This window comes from Staurois parvus, unplaced genomic scaffold (assembly GCF_062004578.1).
Source record: "Staurois parvus isolate SC_StPar_1 unplaced genomic scaffold, SC_StPar_1.0 ptg001196l, whole genome shotgun sequence".
NCBI classification, from domain to species: Eukaryota; Metazoa; Chordata; class Amphibia; order Anura; family Ranidae; genus Staurois; species Staurois parvus.
This window is the reverse complement of record NW_028318992.1, coordinates 350756-372236: the sequence shown is the minus strand read 5'-3', so window position 1 is coordinate 372236 and position 21481 is coordinate 350756. Positions and strand designations below refer to the sequence as shown.

General features: G+C 39.9%; 1 protein-coding gene across 1 annotated transcript in view; it reads right to left on the bottom strand.

Moving 5' to 3' along the window:
* Positions 1–21481, bottom strand: part of HEATR1 (HEAT repeat containing 1) — a 387031-nt gene that overhangs the window by 20361 nt on the left and 345189 nt on the right. The gene's annotated exons all lie outside the window — the stretch shown is intronic.

The following is a 21481-nucleotide window of genomic DNA, read 5'->3' as shown; positions in this document are numbered from 1 at the left end:
TCGTGGGAGCCAGGTAAGAGACAGCAGCCCTCTGCCCACCCCTGTAGTTACTGTCCCTTCCGTCGGAAGGGGGGGGCGCTGGCGGCTCCGTGCCGCCCCCCTAAAAAGTGCCGCCCTGACGTATACCGGTGTATAAGACAACCCCCGACATTTGAGAAGATTTTCAAGGGTCAAAAAGTCGTCTTATACGCCGGAAAATACGGTATATATATAATCTTTATTTATAGAAATATTTTCCATTCAATACTCTACATAAAAGAAAACCGCAATACATAAAAGTAGTGTGTTACAGACAATACACATCTGAGAATAATCAAGGGGTTACACAAGAACCAGCTTGGAGAAAAACCATGGTACAAGGTGTGGGTCAGACCTCAACCATAGCGGCAAGTACAGCAAAAATGAGCATGTTATCTTACAAAAAGGATTTGTGGGTCTGATAGGTGTAATGTGGGCGCCACAAGCATAAGCTGGTCAAGTGCTAGTAGCCCATAGGGCCAACACTTATCATACCTCATATGCAGGTGAACCATCATCGACCAGAGCCAAGGCAACAGTGACAGCCCTCCAGAAAACTCAAGGCTCCAGTCAGCTGTTTCTCAGGTACAGTAACATAAAAAAAATAAGCCCAACAAAACAAAAAAAAGAAAAGAAAAAAAACATTAACACAAATAAAACACAGACTGGTTACCTTAGACAGCAAACCATGCTACAACTGTCATCTCCTCTCAAAAACAGTATCTCTGACAATAGGGCCTACAGAGAAGCAGGTCAAAAACCACTCAGACTGCCACCGTACCAAGACTTTCTTGACCAGTCCAGGGTCAGCAGAATGGTGGTGGATTCACTCCAGCATGATCCACTTTGAGAGGAGGAAAAACATCCATGAAAGTCTACAGAGTCCATTGGGTGACCAAAGTATCACATTTGTGAGAGTATTTCTGGACAGCGGAACTTTAAGGGGGATGATGCCATTAAATTCAGGCCAGAGAGATCTTTAGTGGAGACCAAATAGATGAAACACACCTTGGTGCAGTCTCCAATCTTCCAGGTCCAACTGCTGACAGTTTATGAAGTTCACCAATACACTGTTTGCTCCTGCTGACTACTGACAGAGCCAGAAAATAGTGTTCCACCCAGTGTAAAATGTGAGCTAGCTCTTTCCTACGGAATTACCCTGGGTCCCACCTTGATCACTTATGTGGTGTAGGAAGAGGAGTTGTCCAGTGATCATAGGGTTATAGGTGGAACCTAGTAGACTTAGGGGGTCCCTGGCTTCCTAGGTTGCAAATGTTCCAACTCCAAGAGCCCCCCTACCATTATTCTCAACTGCGTTCCTGGGAGTTTTACATGTTCCACCTACATTTACGTGTCTCAGCTCCTCCTGCTGCATTCTCATTAAACAATAAGTAAAACACCTTGCAGTGATGGGCACAGAAGGTGTGCAGACCAAGGAAATCAGTACAAAGATCCCACCAACAGTTAACCCCCCCAAAAAAAAAACATGACAGTGTTCAACTCTCCAGCATCCATCAAATGCTAAAATAAGTGGAAACCTGGAAAAAAAGGAATTTTGATTTGTAAATTCTATATCTTGGAGTACAGTACAGGATACAGGCAAAGTATTAACAGACCCCAGTTTATAGGCTTGTACCTTCAGGTGACTGGTCAGTGGCAAAGCTTTTGAGGACACACCACCTGGGCACCTCCCCTATGACCCTACCCCACTCCGTGAGCCCTCAGTTTTGGAACAATCAATGCAGAGTAACCAATGAACAAAAATTTTAACCCTGTGTGCTATACTGGCTATACTACTCCAAGATATGGAATTTAGAGGGAAGCCAAAATTCCTCTTATTGCAATTGTACAATTATTACAAATTCCTCTTATTGTAAATGCACAATTGAACATAGGCAAAGTATTCATAGACTCTGGGACATCTTGAAACAATGAATGAGAAGAGTGGGCACAATTATGTAAATAGAACTGTGCCAACAGGCCCAACAGCAAGAGTCAGAAAAGGAATGCTACTACATCCCCCAGACGAAGCTACGTTTTTCCCTGTGGCGCAACGCGTTGGGAAGGGGCAGTGACGTCACCACGTACCGGACTGACATTACGGTGAGTACTGACAAGAGTGTGATTACACTTCTGAGAGGCTGAGCATCACCGCAGCTAGCAGTTTAATTTCTATATGCGTGTTGTTTACTAATACCATGTGAGTGCATAATGGGAGCACATTAAACAGTGTTGGTTATACCTTGGATAAGGCACCATATCTTTTTATCTTCTTTCTTCCATGGGTCATATGAGGAGACATTGAGCATTGAAGTAAGGAGAGGCTCTAGGAGGGAGAAAACCTCACATCTACACAGACTCAGAAGATAGTCTGTAGGCTCTCATCTGCATCAATATAAGCAATTTGAAAAGGAGAGTATATCACCAATATCTTCTTCCTGCTGAATCCTAAAAAACATTTTTGCACATTTTTTGCTGCTGAACTTTATGAACTGATATATTTTTAATTATCTTTATTATTTTTATTTATTTATATTTCATTAATATATATACAATTTATAGTTTGCTTTGCATCATTTGCACATTAGATTATATGAATTTACACCAAAACTTTATTTATTTATTTATATTTAGTTTATTTGTACACTGGCACAGTGAATTTTATTAATTAATTTACTTATTTTTAATGAAATAATCACATTGTACAAATATCATAATTTGATTTAATTCTATCTATCTGGTAGAACACAAACCAGTAAAAAGTGTAACTTCACATAGGGCAAAGTGAAATAGGTTGTTTGTGTAAATGCAAGTATCCCAAAACTAGTAAAAAAATAAAATTCCAAGAAATGGTAATCAGGGATAGATGCAAAAATATCCAAAGCTTAATAATGCACACAATAGATAATAATCATTGCTACTTGCATGAGACACACACCTTCATTGCCATAATTGCCTGGAAACACAAACACATGGTCAAAAATGTAACATTGTGAAACTCAATTAAGATAAAGTATGATCATAAAGCATCAAGCCCCCAAATCTAATTTGCTGACAAATGAACAATGATACCAGGGGCGGACTGACAACTAATGGGGCCCCCGGGCAATAGGGGATCATGGGGCCCGTGTCATTGCCCAAACGCAAAAAAGCCTATGAAAAAGGTACCAGGAGCATCTCATGGGGCCCCCTACTAACCCCGGGCAGTGCCCGAGTTTCCAAATGGTCAGTCCGCCCCTTAATGATACTATGTGAAATGATAGCAGATGAATGAACATCCATACATCTAACAATCCAATATGCTTTGAAGTAAAAGCAAAAAACGTTAGGTCAATAGAAAGCATAGTACCGGGCACACAAGCACTATAATCATTTGGTGCGAATGAAGTCTGCCAGACATGCAGATGGAAGGAAAGAAAATAGCAATATTCCCACTGTTGGTTGACGGCGGAATGTCTCCCGCATTGCTATTGCGTTCTGTCTACTACTAGCGGCTATACCTGCAAGCAGTAATCATATGTAAAAGATCTGACAGTCTGGTTGTGCACAACCACTTGGGTACAATCAGCCTGCCAATATGTATGGTCCATGCATTGATCAGCAGACAGATGAATAACTGTGCATCAGATCAGTGTGTAAACAAACTTCAGCAGGTTGCAACACTACACAGCTTCACTGCTGTCACTTACGCTTACAAAGGCAGACTATCCAGCATAGATGGCAGCGACAGGCATATGATATCCCATAAATTATTATCCTACAAGGCCAGCATATTTGATACATGATAGCTGGCAAGTTTTACAAATAATAAAAGCTCTAATTTCAAACATTCGAAAATTGTCTTGTGAAATTTCTTTGTTTTGCCAACATATGGACAAATGGCACAATTGCCATACCTATACTTAACATGAAACCTCCTTTTACCCAACCACATTTTTGGCTGTGACTGAACTTAGTCGCCAAATGATACTTTAAATTCTTTGCACGTTTTTCTGTGATCAAAGGTCTTGGTTTTACTATCTTCGCCACTTGTGGGTTTGCAATGGGAATATGCCAGTGTTGCTGCAACATCTTGTGAAATATATCCTATTGGGATCCATATGATGTGATTAATCTATTATAGGTATGTTTATCTGTAGCATTATATTGGGGAGTATTTTAGGGATATAGCAAACAAAAACTTGGTAGTCCTTTGGGTCAAAGTTTTAAAAAATCTCATGGGTCGAGCACTCTGGGACAGTGAAAACCGGAGTTAGGCTTACCAGTAATTCTGTTTCCAGGAGTCGTCCAGGACAGCCCATGAGATATCAGCACCTTCTCCAACAGGAAATGGAAATGCTTCAAACGTACTTGAACTGGTCAGTTTAAAACAAGAACTGAAGGATGAAACCTGAACAAAATACATACAAAAAAAAAAGGAAAAAAAACACAAGGATGGGAATACAGCTGTCCTGTAAGTCTCCTAGAAATAGAGTTACCGGTAAGCTGAACTCCAGTTTTCCCAAATTTTCTTCCAGGACAGCCCATGAGATGATTAGCAAGAACTTAACAGACTAGGGAGGGACAATAAAAACGCCTGGAGACCTCACCTCCCACAGGGCTGACCATAAATATCACAGATATGGTGGACCCGGTTATATTAAATTCTCAACAGAGTAGAAAACTAAAGCAGCAGATCTAGCCACAGGAAAAAGTTATATTAGAAAATAAGAGCTCAAAGTTACACAGGACGGATTCCAAAAAATCAGTTATAAAAGAACCAAACCCTAGTGAGATTCTGGTCAACTAAGGACATATGAATGGCACTAAGTTCATGTGTCCAATGTAACAAGGTTAAATGAAAAACTCTAATGTTTTGGCTATGAAGTTCAAATTGTATTCATTGCAGTAAGTAGAATGTACAAAAAGCACATTGAAGAAAACCATATGAAGATTTGAGTGCACGCTGGAAAACTAGCCACAACGGAAAATACATGCATTGACTAGGTCTGAGTTATGGTGAGAATAAAACACCCTGTACAAAATATAAGTACATCAAAAAAAGTCTGCTTCAGAAGCATACGTTCAGAGACTTTCCAACACCTACAGTACTCAGCATAAATGAGTACATCAACAGATTTGTCAGAAAACCTTTACTTTTCCTTTCAGAATCAACATTTTCTATGGGACACTATACTACAAAATATTCCGACAAATGCAGGCCATTGATTGCAAAAAATATTTGTTAATTTGCACACACAAAAAAGTATTTTTCCTAACAAATTCATTCAAAACCATGTTGCAAAAATGAATACACCCCAATAAGTCTTAGGAGCAAAGCTAAATTTTAGACAAAAGCCTAATTAACAAAAATTCAACTACAGGCGAGTCTAATTTTTAAACAGGTGTCAAGCGAACAGTTTATTATTAAAGGGTGTTACTTAAAGAAAACCCCTTCCCATTTCATGCTGTCAGCAATAGCACCACATTGAAGAGAAATGTCACAAGGCCCGAGAAAGAAAATTATTTCTTTGCACAAGAAAGGTGAAGGCTACAAGAAGAAGGTCAGCAAAGCTTTACTTATCAGTCAGAATACTGTAGCAAAAGTGATACAAAAATTTAACAAAGATGGAACTGCAACCATCTCACAGACGTTGATGCCGTCCATGGAAGTTAACACCCCGACAGGAGTGTCTTCTGATGAGAAGAGTTGAAGAAAATCACCTTGCAAGTTCACTGCAGTTAGCTGAAGTAAAAAGCCATACTGGGGTGATTGTTTCTCGTGACACACTACGATGTACACTGCAGAGGAATGGCATGCGTGGGTGTCATCCACGAAGGACGCCTCTCCTAAAGCCCATGCACAAAAAAGCCCACCTAGAATTTGCCAGGGTTCATGCTGAAAAAGAAGACTACTGGGACTCTATTGATGAGACTAAGATAAATGTTTTTAAAACTGATGGCTTCAAAACTGTATGGTGTCGCAAAGGTGAGGAGTACAAAGAAAAATGCATGGTGCCTACAGTGAAACATGGTGGTGGCAGTGTCCTTCTGTGGGGCTGCATGATTGCTGCTGTTATCAGTGAGCTGCATTTCATTGATGGTATCATGAATTCACAGATGTAATGCTCTATATTGAAAGCGAAGATGCTACCATCACTACATGCCCTTGGTCGTTGTGCACTTCTCCAACATGACAATGATCCAAAAACACATCTAAGGCTACTGTTGCACTTCTGAAGAACAGGGTGAAAGCGATTTAGTGGCCGAGTATGCCTCCTGACCTGAACCCAATCAAACACCTATGGGGAATTCTGAAGAGACAAGTTGAGCATCACTCTCCATCCAACATCCTGGCTCTAACAGAGGTAGTTCTTGAAGAATGGAAAAATACAGATGTTGCAATATGTAACCATTTTTTTCATTCCATGCCTAGAAGTCTTGGTGATGTCCTTACAAATCATGGAGGTCATACAAAATACTACATGTAGTAGTTTTTATTGTGGGGTGTATTCATTTTTGCATCAATTAACTTGAGTAAAACTGAAGATTTTGTAATCTAAGTTATGTTAATCTTACTTTCATGTAATGAGCTAAACAAATGTTCTATAAAACTCAGTTTTGTCAAAATTTTGGAAATTTTACTTGTGTTCATTGAGATATTGATTAAAATCTTACTTTTCAAAAGGGGTGTACTCATTTATGCTGAGCACTGTACATCTATTTATATGAAGACAAGGCCCAGTGCCTTGAAACACACATCTAGGGAGCTGTGTCCCCATCCACTGTGCAGCAACAACAGACTATACCCAATAAATCTGTGTTATGGTGGCACTTCTGATAGCCCAAGCTACTGTACACCTACTGTCACTGAAAGAACTAAGCAGTAGGGTGCCAACCTAAGTGTGAATATACTTCAGGAAATGTTAGGGGATACCACAATAGGAATGTGTGTATTTGTGGGGGTTGGGATATAGTCTCAAAACGTACCAAATGGTAAGATATCAATGCATTCACCAGTATTACCACAGACAACCTGCAACATGTATGAAATATGAGTATACCTCTGCAAGAAACCTGTTGCAGTGCAAGGACAGGCACAACATAAATACAGAAAGATAAACTAATACTCTATACACATACAGTATAAAGTTATGTAAGTGATATTACATTGGGGTACAGAAAGAGGTCACCCAAGATGCAAAGGTCCAACACATGACCTGAAAATAACATATGACAGGAATAGATTTATGGTTGAAATTATACAATTGCTGCAACAATACACACTAAGTGCAGCAACACAGACAAAACATTCCCCAAAATGCCCTAACCCCTTGGAGAAACAGACCATTTACACATCTACCATGGAAGCTATGAAGAAATATAACAATGTGGAATTAAATAGATACCACCAGAGCTATGTAAGCAAGTGAGGCATATGTAAAAAGGTTTAAAATTAATGGCTACAATATTACAAGTGCTGACGTGCAAGCATAGGATATTGCAGTAAACAGACTTATATCTACTGCGAAGGAAATCATGTAGAGGTTCTAGCATTGAAAACATTAACATTAACCGATTCCCAAAATAAATGCTGCCATATCCAACAAGACATTACCTAAATGCCTAAAACCTTAAAATAAACAAAACACTATTCCCAACATACAGACAGAAGCCATGATAGAGGGTAACACTGATATGGGATGGACTGGACAATACCAAGAGAACATTAGTACCATACAATACCTTGAAAAAGTATTCATACCTCTTGAAATATTACACATTTTGTCATGCTTGTCATGTATTTTATTGGGATTTTATGTGATAGACCAACACAAAGTGGCACATAAATGTGAAGTGGAAGGAAAGTGATAAATGGTTTTCAAATTTTTTTACAAATAAATATCTAAAAGTGTGGCGTGCATTTGTATTCAGCACACCAAAGTCAATACTTTGTAGAACCACCTTTTCGCTGCAATTACATCTACAAGTCTTTTTGGGTATGTCTCTAGCAGCTTTGCACATCTAAAAGTGACATTTTTGACTATTCTTCTTTGCAAAATAGCTCAAGGTCTGTCAGACTGGATGGAGAGCATCTGTGAAAAGCAATTTTCAAGTCTTGCCACAGATTCTCAATAGAATTTGGTTCTGTACTCTGACTGTGCAATTCTAACACGAATATGCTTTGATCTAAACCATTCCATTGTAGCTCTGGCTGTGTGTTTAGGGTCATTGTCTTGCTGGTGAATCTCCAGCCCAGTCTCAAGTCTTTTGCAGACTACCAGGTTTTCTTCTAAGATTGCCCTTTCGTGGTGGGGATGGTGTGTTCAGGGTAATGTGCAGTGTTAGTTTTCCGTCAAAAAGTAAAATTTTTGTCTCATCAGACCAGAGCACCTTCTTCTACATGTTTGCTGTGTCCCCCACATGGCTTCTCACAAACTGCAAACAGGACTTCTTATGCCTTTCTTTCAATAATGGCTTTCTTCTTGCCACTCTTTCATAAAGGTCAGATTTGTGGAGTGCACGACTAATAGTTGTCCTGTGGACAGATTCTCCCATCTGAGCTGTGGCTCTTGGCAGCTCCTCCAGAGTTACTAAAGGCCTCTTGGCTGCTTCTCTGATTAATGCTCTCCTTGCCTGGCCTGTCAGTTTAGGTGGATGGCCATGTCTTGGTGGGTTTGCCGTTGTGCCATACTCTATTTTTGGATGGATTGAACAGTACTCTGTGAGATGTTCAAAGCTTGGGATATTTTTTTATAACCTAACACTGCTTTAAACTTCTCCACAATTTTATCCCTGACCTGTCTGTTGTGTCCCTTGGCCTTCACGATACGATTTGTTCACTAATGGTCTCCAACAAACCTCTGAGAGCTTCACAGAACATCTGTATTTAAAATGAGATTAAATTACACACAGAAGGACTCTATTTACTAATTAGGTAACTTCTGAAGGAAATTGGTTCTACTAGATTTTAGTTAGGGGTATCAGAGTAAAGGGGGCTAAATACAAAAGCACACCACACTTTTCAGATATTTGTATTAAACGTTTGAAAACCATATATCATTTTCCTTCTATTTCAAAATGATGTGCCACTTTGTGTTGGCCTATAACATAAAATCCCAATAAAATACATTTAAGTTTCTGGTAACATGACAAAATGTGGAAAATTACAAAGGCTACGAGTACTTTTTCAAGGCACTGTATGTCCTGCCAAGGCTTACAGTGTAACTGGCTGCAACATATATCAAAAATGAGTGCTAGGATGCACTACAAAACATTACATAAATGTCTTAAACCTCTATAACATCAGAAAATATACCTAAAAGTCTTGTAAGTGGTTAATACTGCGGCATAAGATAACACCACTAAAGTATATTTAAGGGCACAACCTACACCGGGTAAAAAGCTAAGCATTAAACCTCTCAACTGACACCTAACAAATGCCATGCAAGAGATCCCTGCTGCCAAACACTATGTTGACAGAAGCTTCCGCTGCTACATTACCACACCTGAATGTGTAGTTGAAACGTATTATTAATATTCTTTAAAATAAGCAATACATAGGGTTCCCTAATAAATACATGAAGCATTAATCTAATCGGGACACACCCAATATACGGTATGAAAAAATACATCCAGAAAGCGTCCACTGCATAGTACAAAATGAAAAGGTGTAGAAAATTAATGCAACTACCCCTTGTAATATATGATGTAAGGTCAATGAACCTGAAGGCCTCTGCACCAAGTGGACAAAAATGCGAATCTCCCAACTTAGAGGTCAGGAAAAAAAAGAAATGTATGCAAGGCCAAACTATAATTTGTAACCCAGCAAAAACCTCCAATTTAGGAGCACACCTAGGAGATAAAACCATGAACCAGAACAACCTATGGTCCTGAAAAGAGCTTAAGTATAAGAGTCCCATGCAGACATAATGCGACTTGACATACAAAAAATAGCTGAGCAACAGGACCTAGATGTGAAATACACCATGAAACCTTCGTCCCAAAAAGACAGACTTATGCCAAAACTGTGTATCCACTCAAGAGACAGATTTGTACCCCAGTGAATGTGTATTGCAAGGATCAGTGAATGTAGCCCCACAAACCATCTATACATGAGGTATATATAGCCTAATCCACAGTGAATGAAGGTCATAGCATACCAGCAAACAAGACCATCCAGAAGATTTATAATTCAGCCTCTCCAGCTCTGTAGTGGAAACAGAAGGCTCTGTGAGACAGGTGGATGTGAAATTTCTGCCAGCTGAGTTGTCTTAACAGGGTGGAAGTTGTACTGTATGTAGGAAGGCAAACCAAACACCTGTGAGGGAAACACACCCAGGTAACAACTAATAGAAACAATTCCAATTAATGTGATCTGTGAGCCAGAAGTAGACTGTGAATACCTTTTCCTCTCTTAGGCCTTGTTCACATCAGTATGCACAAATGTGAGTTTTTCTGCAAAGGCACAAAGAAAACAATTGTTCTCTGACCAGTTCACACCACAACACTAGTGTCATATGCAGATTTTTTTCTGCACAGGAATCTGCATTGTGTGCATGTGAAACTTACTAAAATGTGCATGAAAACTGATGTAAACTTGTGTCTTTGCAAGTGAAATCTGCAAGTTTTTCTGCATGTGTGGTGTTCACCTCTGTAGAATACATAAATAAATGCACATATTTTTGCAGGTTAAAAAAATTTGCATTCATTTTTTTTTTTTTTTACTGAGCCTGCAAAGCACTGCACAGATGATGAGCAGATTGCGGGTGCTATGCAGGGCTCTTGCAGACAGTGTGTGTAAGCTGTCTGTTCATACCTGTTATGAGCAGGCAGTTACCCATTGACAGGAAGAGTTGATTAACTACCTAGAGTGCTCAACATGCTCTGGAAGTTTACCGAACTACAAGCAGATAGCCGCAAAGGCTGTTGGTACTTGGTAGTTTTCACATTCACAGAACACTGTGAATGAATAACCTGGCTGGGCAGGCACAGCCCCTCACGGCCACGCTTTTTTAGAAATATGTGATGAGTGAGGGAAGAAGATCCCGCGCTTGCTGTCAAAACTGGGGATTGCATATAAATAAATACACTTACCCTGAATAGGGGGGAGGGTTTTGAACATGGCACCGGGAGGCTGTTGAGCACAGTAGCTCCTGACGCCCGCCATGCAGAGTAGTCCTGTGCAGGACTTTCCTTGATAGTACCCCCGTGAGATTACCTGCGCTGGACAGTGGCTCTGGTTGGGGGTCTGGGAGGAGCTAGCGGGACTGGCAAAGACCACGAGATGACCGGTGGTGGTGTGAGCCTGGTGAGTAGGGTGGCGCTATAGCAGTGTGGGGCTGAGATCCCGACTCCCGGCAGGTCTAGCACTCGCCGACGGAGACGCTCCTGGAAGAGGACCCTAGAGAGGACCTGGAAGAGAGGTAGAAGAAAGAGGTGCCTGCACTGCACACATGGGGCTGTGCCAGCTAGCGACTAGACGCTCCACCAGCCCGGAGATAGGCTGACAGTCTGGGAGCCCAGGAGACATCTGCGGAGACAGAGGAGACATCCCCACTCAGGATATGATCCGGGACAGGAGTCTTAGAGCAGGACAGGAGAGGTACATAGAGGCAGAGGAAATCGGAAACCGTGGGCAATGGCTGATGATGTAAACTTCCACTGTCTCTGTTATTTGTATCTGTAAAGGTATATCTGAGAAGTGGGGCTGGGGGGTCGGAAGACCAAGAAATGTGAGGAGCACAGAGGCCAAATATCGATGTAAAGAACATATATCAATAAGTGTAGCGCTCTATAAACAAACTAAATCTCAACATAAAAAATGTGACATAATGGTGGAACAAACAGTGAATCCTAATGATATAAATTAATGCTACAATCGTGCAACATCATACAATATTGTGCATATGGTGGAAATAACTGATATTAAGCCCCCTAATACAGGGGATATACCCTATAAAACAAGTGCTCAGTGTCAACACAGTCTATTCATAACCATAAATATACCGCTGAAATCAGGAAAAAAAAATATATATATATATGCAGCAAGTGAATATATTTGCAATAAGTGAATATAAATGAACACATCACTCAAAATTATATCTTATATAACAAAACGTGCCACCAGTGTCCACAACAATGAATGCAAACATGCAGCGACTTCCTCAGGGACTTCCTGAGGAAGTCACTTGAGCGGTGACGCAACGCGTAGGTGACGACATTTCCGGCGCGGACGCTATCTTTGGACTCCCTATAGAACCCATGCAAGTACACCCATACATGAGGTTCTAAATGCTGTATACAAGAAGATGTACTATGCGAGTGTCCTGTGTTTATATTTTAATTACTGTGCTAATAAATGGTAATACACTATGGAGGCTTTTCTCTTTGTGGACCATGTGGGAGCCGTTTTCTCTGGATAAGAGCCATTTAGGATATTCCTTGAGGATACGCTTTAACCCAGGGGGATCCAGGAGTGATTCATAAGGCATATAGGCCCTTTTAGGGTTGCAGCAAGGAGGTGAGGAGCCAATCTAGCTGTGTGTGGAGTCATCACCAGAGCCTACAAATACACAAGATTCACCTGCATGTTTGCATTCATTGTTGTGGACCTTGGTGGCACGTTTTTGTTATAGAAGATATAATTTTGAGTGATGTGTTCATTTATATTCACTTGTTGCATATATATTCACTTGCTGCATATATATATTTTTTTTTTCTGATTTCAGCAGTTTATTTATGGTTATAAATAGACTGTGTTGACACTGAGCACTTATTTTATAGGGTATATCCCCTGTATTAGGGGGCTTAATATCAGTTATTTCCACCATATGCACAATACTGTGTGATGTTGCACGATTGTAGCATTCATTTATATCATTAGGATTCACTGTTTGTTCCACCTTTATGTCACATTTTTTATGTTGAGATTTAGTTTGTTTATAGAGCGCTACACTTATTGTTATATTTTGGTTTTCCACTTTAGGTAATAAGGTGCAGGTGTAGCAGCTTATTTTTAGTTTAGTAGGATTGAGCGCAGGAGGTTTTCCCCATTTCTTGATGTAAAGAACATAAATATATTTAAATTTGCCTAGGACTGTACAAGTTTATTGGCAGGAGTGGAAAGGAGGGACTTTTTCCTTTCTCCCAGTCTCAGACCTGACAATACTGTATTTTGAACTTTGAGTTAAAATCTACGGTGAGTCAAGATGAGGAACAGATCCGCTAAAGGGGGTATGGGGGACCCCGCAACCCAACGCAAATACTAGTATAATAAATACATGCCATTGCAAGGAAAAAGCCCAGAGATACAAAGGTATGGAGAAACAGGAAGGAAGCAGTCTAGATTATCAATTGAAGTAAGGGAAGGGAATGAGATCAACAAATCCATAATTGTCAAAAATGTAAACGATCAAAAAGTTTGGGAACAGCAGAGAACAATAATCACACATTCCTACAAGAACAGAGATGGCAGAAATGTTCACAAAGTTAGAGTTTTTGAATCAAGACGGTATCTCAAATAAACATATAAACCTATCCCCTGAAAGCATACAAGTCTTACTTTCACCCTTGAAAGTGTAATAAATGATAATACCTCAATATGCTCACCCTACAGCCAAAGTGCTAAACTAAATATATTATGTATAAAAGGCATAAATCAATTGAATCAAGTACATATAATAATATAAACGCAGTGTCCAAAAAAATATATATATACAAACGCAGTGTCCAAAAATAAATATTATAAATGCAGTGTCCAAAATACCAAGGTATAAATCAATTAAAACAAGTACATATAATAAAAATGCAGCGTTCAAAAATTAATAATATAAACGCAGTGTCTCAGGGACTTACTCATAAGGATGTGTACGTCAGATAGGGCAGTTCCTTTAGTACCTCTCCTCACATTGGAGCCGGGCGTTGTCGAGTACAAGGTCGCCATCTTACACCAGGGAAAGGTGCCAACACACTCTCTCTCCATAACAGCAAGAGAGTGTACACTAATCTTTTATTACACAAATAAATCACTCAGCCAGCCAGCCCTACCAAATGATTACTAATACTAATCCAAGACATCATAATGAGCCAGAGAACAGATATAGCACAAAGCCCTATACACAATTACTAATAATAATACGATTATATACAATTACTCCCAATAATCACCCTTTAATAGATTCATTAAAATAACCAATTAAATACATATATTAAAGTGCTAATTAACCCATTAACTACTAAAACAATCTTATAATGTGATCTCCAATCACATATAAATGCTCCAATGGTTCCATAACTTCCGACTACATAAACGGATAAATAATGAATAAACTACTATATCACTAATCCATAAAAAGCTACCTCTTCTATAATAAATTAATATCAAATAATGAATCTATTAATAATGTACAACATAATTAATAGATAAATCAGACACCTATCTAGATAAATATATATATATATATATATATATATATATATATATATATATATATTTGCAAGAAAAAGTATGTGAACCCCTTGGGATTATGTGGAGTTTTGCATGAATTGGGCATAAAATGTGCTCTGAACATTATCTAAGTCAAAACAATAGAAGAACACAGTCTGCTGAACATAATACTACACAAACATTAGATGTTGCCATGGTTTAGTTGCACATAACATGTAAACATTCACAGTGCAGGGAGGAAAAAGTATGTGAACCTTTGGACTTAATAACTGGTTGACTCTCCTTTGGCAGCAATAACCTCAACCAAACGTTTCCTGTAGTTGCAGATCAGACCTGCACAACGATCTGGAGTAATTTTGGATCACTCCTCTTCACAAAACTGTTTCACTGTAGCAATATTCTTGGGATGTCTGGTGTGAATCGCTCTCTTATGGTCATGCCACAGCATTTCAATCGGGTTGAGGTCAGGACTCTGGGCCACTCCAGAAGGCGTATTCTGTGCTGTTGCAGCCATTGTTTTGTTGAATTACTTGTATGTTTTGGGTCATTGTCCTCTTGCATCACCCATCCTCTGCGGAGCTTCAGTTGGCGGACAGATGGTCGTACGTTTTCCTGCAAAATGTCTTGATAAACTCTGGAATTCATTTTCCCATCAATGACAACAATCCGTTCAGGCCCTGAGGCAGCAAAGCAGCCCTAAATCATGATGCTCCCTCCGCCATGTTTTACAGTGGGGATGAGGTTTTGATGTTGGTGTGCTGTGCCTTTTTTCTCCACACATAGTGTTGTGTGTTCTTCCCAAACAACTCAATCTTGGTTTCATCTGTCCACAGTATATTTTGCCAGTAGTGCTGTGGAACATCCAGGTGCTCTTTTGCAAACTTCAAACGTGCTGCAATATTCTTTTTGGACAGCAGTGGCTTCCTCCGTGGTGTCCTCCCATGTACTCCATTCTTGTTTCATGTTTTCCTTATTGTAGATGTGTCAACAAAAATGTTAGCATGTGCCAGAGATTTCTGTAGGTCTTTAGCTGACACTCTGGGATTCTTCTTTACCTCATGCAGCATTCTGCGCTGTGCTCTTGCAGTCATTTTTACAGGACGACCACGTCTAGGGAGAGTAGCAACAGTGCTAAACTTTCTCCATTTGTAGACAGTCTGTCTTACCGTGGACACATGAACATCAAGGCTTTTGGAGATACTTTTGTAACCCTTTCCAGCTTCATGCAAGCAAACAATTCTTGATCGTAGGTCTTCTGAGAGCTCTTTTCTGCGAGGCATGGTTCACATCAGACAGTGCTTCTTGAAACCAGTAAACCCAAACTGGTGTGTGTTTTTTAAGGGCAGGACAACTGTCAGCAACATATCCAATATCATCACACTTATTGGAGTCAAGGTTGGCTCACTCCTGGCTCCAATTAGCTCTGGGAGAAGTCATTAAGCTAGGGCCTCACATACTTTTTCCTCCCTGCACTGTGAATGTTTACATGTTATGTGCAATTAAACCATGGCAACATCTAATGTTTGTGTAGTATTATGTTCAGCAGACTGTGTTCTTCTATTGTTGTGACTTAGATGATGTTCAGAGCACATTTTATGCCCAATTCATGCAAAACTCCACGTAATCCCAAGGGGTTCACATACTTTTTCTTGCAACTGTAATATATATATCTATCTATCTCGGATGACTATATCCCCATGTAAACTAATCCATAAAAATTATTAAATAAATATATATAAAATTATAATATATAAATATATATTATTTAGTAATAAAATATTATAAATAGAAAATTAAACTAAAACCTACAAAGCCATACTCCTATCTTTAATAATTGGAAATAAAACAATTGAGATCTAAATCTACATTTAATCCTTTAGGTCTAAGAGTCTGTAATTGGAATAGGTAGTAGGTCACTGTCACTTGATACATTGCACACAAAACGACAGTGTACGCAGAATCAGGCCTGATCTCTGTTAGCACTTGCCAGTATATTTTGACGACTCTCATATGCAGCAGAGTGCCATGCTACCTTTTATTGAACTGACGAGCACCAGCGGCCTAGTACATTCTGGTCTTTCACATACCAGCACTGCAGTATGTCTTGGTGACATGGCGAGTCCCATAAGTGCGGTGGCGACCAACCACCAAGAATTCGCACACAGGCCCCTAGTATCCTTCCGGATGTGCTTGCAAATCCCGATTGGCAGCTCACAAATTCTGCAGCACCCGTACTTCCTCCATTTACTGCCCAACCTGGAATTCAGGTGGAAACAGCAAATTTAACTACTCCCCCTGAAATTGTGCTGGTATGTAAACAGCGGTTGTACCATGCATGTGAGGTATCGCTGTGAATGTCAGATCAAGGGCAGTAATCCTAACACTAGACTTCCTCTGTAAATATAAAATGGTAGCTTGTAAAGGCTTTTAAGATGTTGCCTATGGATATTAAAAAAAGTATGCAGTTTGTCGCCATTGCATGGGGCATGCGCAGTTTTAAGGCATGTCATGTTTGGTATCTATTTACTCGGCATACCATCATCTTTTATATTTTACCAAATAATTGGCCAATATATTGTGTTTTTGTGCATTAAAAGTAAAAAAAAAAAAAGATGTATTTAAAAAAAAAAAAAATTGCGTTTGAAAAATCGCTACACGAGTACTAAGTAACAAAAAATTTCAGCACACATTTTATTCACTAGGGTGTTTGCTTTAAAAAAATGTAATGTTTGGGGGTATAAATTAAATTTAAAAAAAATACTAATATTTTTCATGTGAACAAAAGGTGTCAGAAAAGGCTTGATCTTCAGGTGGTTAGAAGAGTGAGTGATGTGTGGCATAAACTTCTAATGCTGGGCATAAAATGCCTCCACCCCCCAAAATGACCCCTTTTTGGAAAGTAGACACCCCAAACTATTTGCTGAGAGGCATGTTGACTCAATAGAAGAATTTATTTTTTTGACCACAAGTTTTTGGAAAATGACAAAAAAAAATTTTCTTTTACACAAAATTGCCAATTAAATAATTTATTGCTCACACATGCCATGGATAAATGACAATTACTCCCCAAAATACATCCTGGTACTTCTCCAGAGTGTGGGGGTACAACATGTGAGAGACATTTTGGCAGTCTAGCCAAGTACAGGACCCCAAATCCAATAGGCACCGTCAGGCTTTTTAAAGGGCTTTATTTCCTCATTACACTGACTACCTATCACAGTTTGAGAGGCCCTGAAATGCCAGGATAGCACCAAACCCCCACCCCTCCCCAAATGACCCCTTTTTGAAAAGTAGACACCCCAAGGAATTTGATAAGAAGCATGTTGAGTATTTTTCAGATCTCGTTTGTTGCCACAAGTTTTTGGAAAATGAAGACAAAAAGCAAAACACATCTTTTCTTTTCTTTTTTTATATTTCAAAACCTTGTGAGAAAAAATTAGATCTGCAAAATACTCAGTATGCCTCTTTTTAAATTCCTTGGGGTGTCTACTGTCCAAAAAGGGGTCATTTGGGGGGGGGGGGGGGGGTGTTGGTACTATTCTGGCATTTCAGGGCCTCCGAAACTGTGATGGTAGTGAGGAAGTGAAATGAGGAATATCACAAGTTAGCCTGTAGTTCCTTGTTTGTGTATTCTTACCTCCTTGCTGCAGTGCTGTTCCTGATCCCTTTCACATGTGTGCTTTGTCTGTGCTCACCTATTGGTGTCATCTGCTGTTCTCTGGGTTTTAATTCTTTCCCTTCCATCACTTCCTGGCCCGCCTCCTTGTTTTCCTGCCTATATAGGATATGCTCAGTCTAGGCCACTTTGCCTGAGCAACTTCTTAGTTGTTTGAGCTCCTGTGCGTTGCTACCTCCTGTACCGACCCCGGCTTCGTCCACTGACTTGTTTTCCACCCGTCCTGACTTTGGCTAGTCTAGTGGATTCCGTTTGTCTCCTCCCATTGTACTCTGCTCTCATAAGCGGTCTCCACATCCTCAGCTGGACGTACTTGGGGGCCACAACCTGGTCCCAGCTTGCTGCAAGTCCATCCCCACCATCAGGGGCTTTGGTGAAGAAGCAGGCTTAGACTCTGTGCCCTGGGGAACCCCAAGTTGACTATCTACAAGGATCACTACCACAGGTGCGGACAAGGAAGTTACGCATCTCCAGGCTTTCAAAGTGGTCATTGGATTTCAGGCTCCTGTATGTGGCTAGGCTCCCAAAACGTCTCACATGTGGTATCCCCATACTCGGTAGAAGTAGCAGAATGTATTTTGGGGTGTAATTCCACATATACCCATGGCTTGTGCGAGAAATATAGCATTTAAATGACAACTTTGTGTATATATAAATATATATATATATATAAATATATATACCGTAAATGTTTTTGTCATTTTCCAGAAACTTGTGGAAAAAAAAAAAAAAAAAAAAATCTTCCATGGACTCAATATGCCTCTCAGCAGATAGCTTAGGGTGTCTACTTTCGGTGGTGTACTGGCAAATATGTACACTGATTTGCAATATTTCCAGTACCCAGCTGGCTGTTGTGCAGTACCCACGGCTTCTAAGTTTTTTTCCAGGAACGTGTATGATAGCAATATTGACAGACTGTAGTGTGATGTTATACCTGGTCATTCACCTGAGACTCTAAATGGTTGCATTTTAGTGTCAAATTTGAGAAGCTTACACCATAGTTAATACAATTCAAAAATTTCCCTGGTGATTAACAGTAATGGTCAAAAGCATACAGGGTGACCCTGTCTTACCATAACGCTGGACTGTATATAAAGTCCAGGCTTTGTCTGTCATGGTTTGCATATCCCTGAAGGGGTCTTCAGGGGCTTGGATTCCATAGAGATGGACCACAGCCTTTGAACTATATAGAACCCTGAGGCTGACTACAGGCATTGCACTAAGTGCTAAGGTAAGTGCAGTTGTAGGATCCAGTGGCCGAAGAAATATTACAGGCTGTCCCCACAGTGTGGGTTCTGGGTACGACTTTTAAGGTTTACAAGTTTGCACCAATCTGGATACACTGCTTCTATCTGTGGTATTAAAAAGCAGTGAGAAGTTGACTTAAATCCAAGTTAAATAAAATTAATAAAAATGTTTACCCTAAGGCAATTTTCACTGAGAAGGAGAAAAGATCCACCACCTTAGGATACTAGCAATAGAAGTGAGGATTCATGGTATAGGGTTCTAGCTGAGGCACACAGGGGGTGTCTCATCGAAAGATTTGCAAGGGTCCAATCACCTGAAGGTACAAGCCTATAACCCAGTGTCTATCAATACTTTGCTGTGTTCTGTATTGGAAAATTAAAAGATAAAAAGGTAACAACCCATAGCAAGCTAAATCCCAAAAGCAAATCAGGGAACAAAAAAAAAAAAAAAAAAAAAAGTAATTCTTTCAAAATAATTTTTATAAAAAAAAAATCTTTATTATGCCATATACAGTCAGGTCCATAAATATTGGGACATCGACACAATTCTAACATTTTTGGCTCTATACACCACCACAATGGATTTGAAATGAAACGATCAAGATGTGCTTTAACTGCAGACTGTCAGCTTTAATTTGAGGGTGTTTAGATCCAAATCAGGTGAACGGTGTAGGAATTACAACAGTTTGCATATGTGCCTCCCACTTATTAAGGGACCAAAAGTAATTGTACAGAATAATAATCATAAATCAAACTTTCACTTTTTAATACTTGGTTGCAAATCCTTTGCAGTCAATTACAGCCTAAAGTCTGGAACACATAGACATCACCAGACCCTGGGTTTCATCCCTGGTGATGCTCTGCCAGGCCTCTACTGCAACTGTCTTCAGTTCCTGCTTGTACTTGGGGCATTTTCCCTTAAGTTTTGTCTTCAGCAAGTGAAATGCATGGTCAATCGGATTCAGGTCAGGTGAATGACTTGGCCATTGCATAACATTCCACTTCTTTCCCTTAAAAAACTCTTTGGTTGCTTTTGCAGTATGCTTTGGGTCATTGTCCATCTGCACTGTGAAGTGGCGTCCAATGAGTTCTGAAGCATTTGGCTGCATATGAGCAGAAAATATTGCCCGAAACACTTCAGAATTCATCCTGCTGCTTTTGTCAGCAGTCACATCATCAATAAATACAAGAGAACCAGTTCCATTGGCAGCCATACATGCCCACGCCATGACACTACCACCGCCATGCTTCACTGATGAGGTGGTATGCTTAGGATCATGAGCAGTTCCTTTCCTTCTCCATACTCTTCTCTTCCCATCATTCTGGTACAAGTTGATCTTGGTCTCATCTATCCATAGGATGTTGTTCCAGAACTGTGAAGGCTTTTTTAGATGTCGTTTGGCAAACTCTAATCTGGCCTTCCTGTTTTTGAGGCTCACCAATGGTTTACATCTTGTGGTAAACCCTCTGTATTCACTCTGGTGAAGTCTTCTCTTGATTGTTGACTTTGACACACATACACCTACCTCCTGGAGAGTGTTCTTGATCTGGCCAACTGTTGTGAAGGGTGTTTTCTTCACCAGGGAAAGAATTCTTCGGTAATCCGCCACAGTTGTTTTCCGTGGTCTTCCGGGACTTTTGGTGTTGCTGAGCTCACCGATGCGTTCATTCTTTTTAAGAATGTTCCAAACAGTTGTTTTGGCCACGCCTAATGTTTTTGCTATCTCTCTGATGGGTTTCTTTTGTTTTTCAGCCTAATGATGGCTTGCTTCACTGATAGTGACAGCTCTTTGGATCTCATCTTGAGAGTTGACAGCAACAGATTCCAAATGCAAATAGCACACTTGAAATGAACTCTGGACCTTTTATCTGCTCATTGTAATTGGGATAATGAGGGAATAACACACACCTGGCCATGGAACAGCTGAGAAGCCAATTGTCCCATTACTTTTGGTCCCTTAACAGGTGGGAGGCACATATGCAAACTGTTGTAATTCCTACACCGTTCACCTGATTTGGATCTAAATACCCTCAAATTAAAGCTGACAGTCTGCAGTTAAAGCACATCTTGATCGTTTCATTTCAAATCCATTGTGGTGATGTATAGAGCCA